We start from the raw sequence: 6012 nt of genomic DNA, 5'->3' as shown, positions 1-6012 counted from the left end.
CTTGGTCTGCACTAACCCACTCACACACAACCACACGAGTTGTGCAGGCTGGCGCAGTGCCCATGGCTCCTTCTGGATCCTTTCCTAGAGCTCCATAGTCCCCTTGCATCACAAGCACTAGTAGCACACAGTAGCACCCACTCCCATGAAGGGCCATGCCACCACTGCAGCTGCACCTTTGGCTGTACAAGCAGCCACCAGCGTGTCACACATTACTGGGATGTGCCAGTGCAGCAGCTACTGCATGAGCTGCTTGTACATTTGTGTAAGTACAAGCAAGACCTTAAGTCATCTCTTTTTCAGCTCGTCTGTGTGAAACAGGGATCACGGCACTTGTTTTGCAGAGGGGCCCTGCAGTTTCGTTCATGAATATCAAGTGGTTTGAACTCCTGTGGTGGAAGGTACTGAAGATGGACAAAGGGGCCCCAACGGCCTAAAGCTGATGGAGGCCCAAGCAGTGGTCTCACCCAGTTGCACTGTGTTTGGTAATCAAGTGTGTAATCAACACACGCGGGCAATGTGTTTGCTTGGGCTGTGTCACACACATCAGCTCAGAACACTCACTGTGAACTCATGCTCCCTGAGAGGGGTGATTGGTGTCTGCACAGCCATCAAGGCTGGGCAATGTGCAGGGGAGGACAGAGGTGGCATGGAGAACATGCAAGCCTCCTTTCTCCCCACCGCCTCTGCCTGCCAGCTCTCCTGAATGAAGTCCCAGCTTTGTTTTTCTGATTTCCATTTTGTATCCTAAAATATTCACTCCAAGTTCCGCTTGACAGACATGCCTAATCTAATCTCCATGTCTGCTTTCTAATTTTCGCAGCCAGGATAAAACAAATTGGCTGGCGTTAATTGCCTGTGCAGCGGCCTGGAGCTCTGAGCCGTGATTTACGAGCTCGGAGCAGGCGCTCTGCAACACATTTTTCTTAATTTATTTTTAATGAGTCTCTCAATTAATTTTCTTGGAAACATCTTAATGATGTTGGAGGCGGGTGTTAATGAGGTTTGTAGCAGCACCTCATTTTGCATATTTTAAAGTACTGAATGGCATGAAGCAAACTCCTTGTCCTAAAACACAAAAAAACATTAAGACTGGAGAGGACTCCTGGGCTGACATTGCTGCCCTGGCTTGAGGCTGAGGCACTGAGTGGGCTAGTTGGTGACTGTGAACACTGTGAAGCAGAAGCTGGTTGAGCCCACAGGGATGGCAGGACCCTGGCAGCATGGGGGTTCAAGGGGCCACACTGGGTCATGGTTGGTGGCCAGATGCTTCTTAACAGATGGAATCAAAGCCTGGACACAGAACCTGGGCACTGGGACCCCCGTGCTGGCCTGCCCCATGTTGTGGGCACCCCATTCCCTGCACACCCCCAGCCAGACCTTTTGAGCAGGAGCTCTCCAAGACAGCACTGGGCTGCCTGGGGCTGATGGCTGTGGGGTGCTCTGGAGTGTCTCTGCTGGCCCGCAGGGTCACCGGTAACTGCTGATGCATGTGCCAGCAAGAGGCAGCAGCTGGATCGCCTTTGTTTTCTCCCAGCATGTCAGTCTTCATTAAACTGGAGGAGAATGAAAAAGGATTCACTTTTGTCCTAGCCTGAACACGGCAGCTGTTTAATTTCAATTAAGGTGGCACTGAAAAGAGTAACATTACGGCAGTAATTAAAGTGAGACAACTCCCACCCCCAGGACCGTGCTCACACAGCAGAGGGGCCAGTTTGACCCCCCCCCACCCATCCTCCCAGGACTGGCAGATTATGGGCAGGCAGTTGTGGGTCAGGGCTGTGGGGCTGCCCCACACACTTACAAGGAGCTGGAGCAGTGTTGAGCCCTTCAAGGCAGGCACTGCCTGCTGCTCAGCACAGTGTGGCATATCTGTGGTACAGAGCAGCATTGCCTGTGGCACCATGCGACATTGCATGGCACAGCACACATGACATGACACTTTGTCCCATAAAGGCTCTGTGCACTCTGGATGCTCTGTGTTTTGGCTGTTGCTGTCTGAATGAGACTGAACTCTGCAAGGAAATTTTATTTCCTCACAGTGGCAGAAACTGTGGCCAAACTCAGTTGTGTTCTGGAAGCAGGGGGTTCAGCAGCCCTGCTCACAACACTGTTGGTGCTGTGCCTGCTCCCATCACCCGTGACTGTGACCTTGCTGGTGGAGCAGGTCGTCATGGCAACTGATGATTTCTCCTATGGTGCATCTGCGTTCACCCTCTGGGCCCAGTTCAGCCTTGGAAATTTCCAGTTAAAACACTTACCTGTGAAACTGCACTGAGCCTTGGCAAAGGATCACACACAGCCCAGCAAGTCCCATGTCACCAGCACCGGCCAGCGGCAGGTCCTTGCTCACACCATCACTGTGCATCCACAGTCAAGGCACTACTGGCACCCAGTGACCCACGTCACTGACCCATGTACCTGGGCTTTATGGGGTGGCCCCAGGCAGGGAGGGACAACAGGATACATGCACTCTCAGCCTCGCCTGTCCACACTCAGCCTCCCCAGGAGCCTGCAGCCCATGGCCCTGTCAGAATGTGCCCCTGCAGCAAGTCTCCCCCCCATCCCTATCCATTGTGTGGGTGGTGGACCACAGGGCACAGCCCTGAGCCCAGCACTGCTGCCATCCCCACTGTCACCTGGCCTGGCCACAGCCCAGCTGTCTGTTCTGTGACAGACTGAGTATGGCCTCCGGACGGTGCAGGAGCAGCATGAGGGTGGCAAGGCCCTGCCCTGACACAGGGGCGCCTCCCATGTCCTGGGCCAGTTCTGAGGATGATGACCAGGACATGGTGACCTCACAGTAGCATACAGGGTAGTGTCACACAGCATGCCAGGGACACAAGATGGTGAGGAGCATGGCACAGGAAGGCTGCGGTGAGGAGTGTGGGCAGGACAGGTGATGCTGAGGAGAGGGCAACAGCCCTGCACAGCTTTGCCCTGCTTTTCCGGGAGCCCCAGGCTAGGCCCCTCCTACTGTCATCAGGTGCTCCTCAGATAGGGATTGGGAGTGCCAATACCATGGGATGGTGGGGCTGCCCTAGGCAGGGCTGAGTAACATCCGTGGGACTAAGGGTTGTCTGGGGCTGCAGGAAAGGTTATGGTCCTTCCAACAGTGAGAGAGTGGCCAAAATTTGGCACATCTGGGGAGGTTCCTGTACCTCAGGATCAGCCTGAAGGCTGCTGTAGAGGTCTGCCAGGGGCAAAGGACACAACACCAGAGCTGACCAGCTCCATCCAGCAGCTTCAGCAGGAAACAGAGGCCTGGCAGCCCAAGGTGAGCAGTGCCAACAGTATGCTCAACCCAGGCACTGGTTTGCATAGCTGCAGATTAGTGGCCAGGTGGTACAGGAGGCCCTGGCCAGCCCCTGTCTGCACCATCAGACATCTCTTCCCCAGGGCTAGGGAGAGCACAAGAACTTAGGCATATCCAGTCCTGCTGTGGCTGCACTGGTCCCACTGCCGCCATTTCCCACAGTGGCCACGCTTCACTTCAAGTGTGGAGGGCCAGTGGTGTCAGGGGCTTGGCTACTTATGAGCCTAAAGGAAATGTCTGAACATGCACATCCATGGGGCAGTGCTGCCTGGTGGGGACGGGCTGCACCCACTCGCGGGCAACATGGTCCATTGCTAGTCTGCACAAAACTAGGACAGCTAGCATTGTCCAGCCCCAGTGCCTGCCCAGACAGGAGCTGCAAGACGGGTTGACTACAGTGGTGAGCTGGACAGATGCTGCTCATACCATGTCCTAGGGCCAAAGGCAAGCACTGGTGCAGGAGCCACAGCATGGGGAGCCTAGAGCATGCCAGGACACACAGCAGGAAGATCTGGACCCAGCTCAGGTGCTGGCCACGATACAGGCATTGCAGCTGGACCTGGACTTCTGCAGGAGCACAAACCACAAACAGCTGGTCCAGCTGCAGGAGCAGGAGTGTGCACTGGAGCAGGAGCACCAGGACTTGGTCATTCTGATGCAGCAGTTCCAGGCACTGACAGGCAAGGTACCAGTGCTGGGCACAGTAGCCACAGACCAAGCTGTGGTGACCACCCAGGGGAGGGTAGAGAACATCCTGCCAGCCACACATGGCTCTAATACCACCTGCACAGAGCAGTGTAGCCACAAGGCAAGCCTGGCTGGCACAGCCCAGTCCACCCAGCTGAGCAGAGCTGGAAGAATGCAGACCCTAATAGCCCCACTGACACCCTGGGCACTGTCCCAGGGCTGGTGGCACTGCTGCAGCCCACAACCTTGCCAATGAGCTGGGATCACCACTCTGCCTGTGCCCATGCTCTGCCACTGGTCTGGGACCACAGGGATGTCTTTCCAGGGCTGCTAGGTGTCCAGCAGGGAGGGCACTGTGGGGACTGCACAGAGATGAAAGGGCCAGAAGCCAGCAGCCTTCCTGCCTCCCACCTGGTGCAGGCCACATTCCTCTGTCACAGGCCCTGCCCAACAGCCCAGTGTCCATAGGTTGTCCCAAAAAGGTTCCTTCTGCAGCCTCAGCTCTACACAGCAGAGGCACAGGGTGATCCCACACCCTGTGCCATACTCACAGGTCAATGATACACCCCTCCACCTGAAGGACCAGGCAGTGCAGACAGAGGTCACCTCCTACTTCGCTGGCCACAGTGATGTTGACACCAGCCACAATATCCCAAAGGAGAGCAGAGAGCTGCTCAAGCAGGTCAGTGCCAACAGCCCCCCAGCCACTGGGCACCAAGCCTAGGGGCAAGCAGCCAAAGAGGCACAGGAGCTGTGACAACCACACTGCAGGGCTGAGCCCTGCTCCACTTTCCCCAGAAGGCCTGGGACGGGGCAGGGGCAACAATGTCAGCCTGCCCCCACCACCTCATACAGCCAGGCACTGGCCAGCCCTGAGTGTCCTGTGGCACACAGAGGGCAGCTGTGCCTCTGCTGAGGGAAGGGTACACAGCACAAGGCCAACCCACCAACCACTGCCTTCTCTGCAGCTGGGGGCACAGAAGCTGAGTCAGGGCCTGCAGCACAACACAACCCAGCTGCAGGGGCAACTGGAAGCCATCCAGGCCCAGGAGCAGCAGAGCATGCAGCAGCTGAGCAGAGCCAAAGAGGCCATCCAAGGCTTACAGCAGAAAGTGGCAGAGCTGCAGCAACAGGTGAGGGCAAGGTAGGACAGGATAGGGATGCAGCCTTAGTCCTAGACCCCTCTCCTGCCTCCAGGAGAGACTCAGCCATGGCCAACGACCCTCCCTGCCCCACAGCTTTGCTGGCAGGTGCAGGACGTGGAGAACCTCCAGGCAGAGCTGGCCGAAACCCAGCAAGAGAGCACCAAGCAGGTGGATAAGATTGCAGCCTACAAGACACACAGGCAGCAGCTTCATCGGGAGCTGAGGAAGATGCAAAGCTTCAAGGAGCAGAGCATACAGAAGGTAAGGAGGTCTCAGGTCTTCCTGTGAAAAACCAGGAGCCTGTGCTCACCCTGTGTCTCTCACTGTGCCATGGACAGACCTCCTCCCTCCAGGAGAGGCTGCAGGAGCTGAACAGCCTAGTCCAACACTGGCAGCAGCTACATCTGGACAGTGAGCAAACTCTGGCTCTGCGAGAAGAGGAGCTGGTTGTCTGCAGGGTGGAGTTGGCTTTCCTTAAGGAAGAGCTCAGCAAGATGACAGAGCAGGTGCAGGACACAAACAGGCCTTCAAGACACACTAAGCAGGATGCAGGAGAAGAACCTGTACCTGATGTTCAGAAAACCTCAGCACCCCCACAAGTGTGAGCAGCTGAAAAAGTGAGCAGAATTCCTGGCACAGCCTGGCCTGAAGGTCCCAGGTGTGCAGGGACAGCTGGGCACCAGCTGCCTGTCCAAGGCATGGGCTGTGCAAGAACTACCTTTGCAGGAGGCCAGGCTTGAATCAGGGACAGGCTGTTTTTGTCCTCCAGGTCACTTTAATTTTGTGCCCTATTCCAGGTTCTACAGGGCAACAACTTGACAGCACCAGCCCTGCATGATTCTCCACCCAACATCCACCTCTAGG

This window comes from Sylvia atricapilla, chromosome 12, assembly GCF_009819655.1.
Source record: "Sylvia atricapilla isolate bSylAtr1 chromosome 12, bSylAtr1.pri, whole genome shotgun sequence".
Classification (NCBI taxonomy): Eukaryota; Metazoa; Chordata; class Aves; order Passeriformes; family Sylviidae; genus Sylvia; species Sylvia atricapilla.
The sequence above is the reverse complement of the archived record's forward strand: the minus strand, read 5'-3'. Positions refer to the sequence as shown.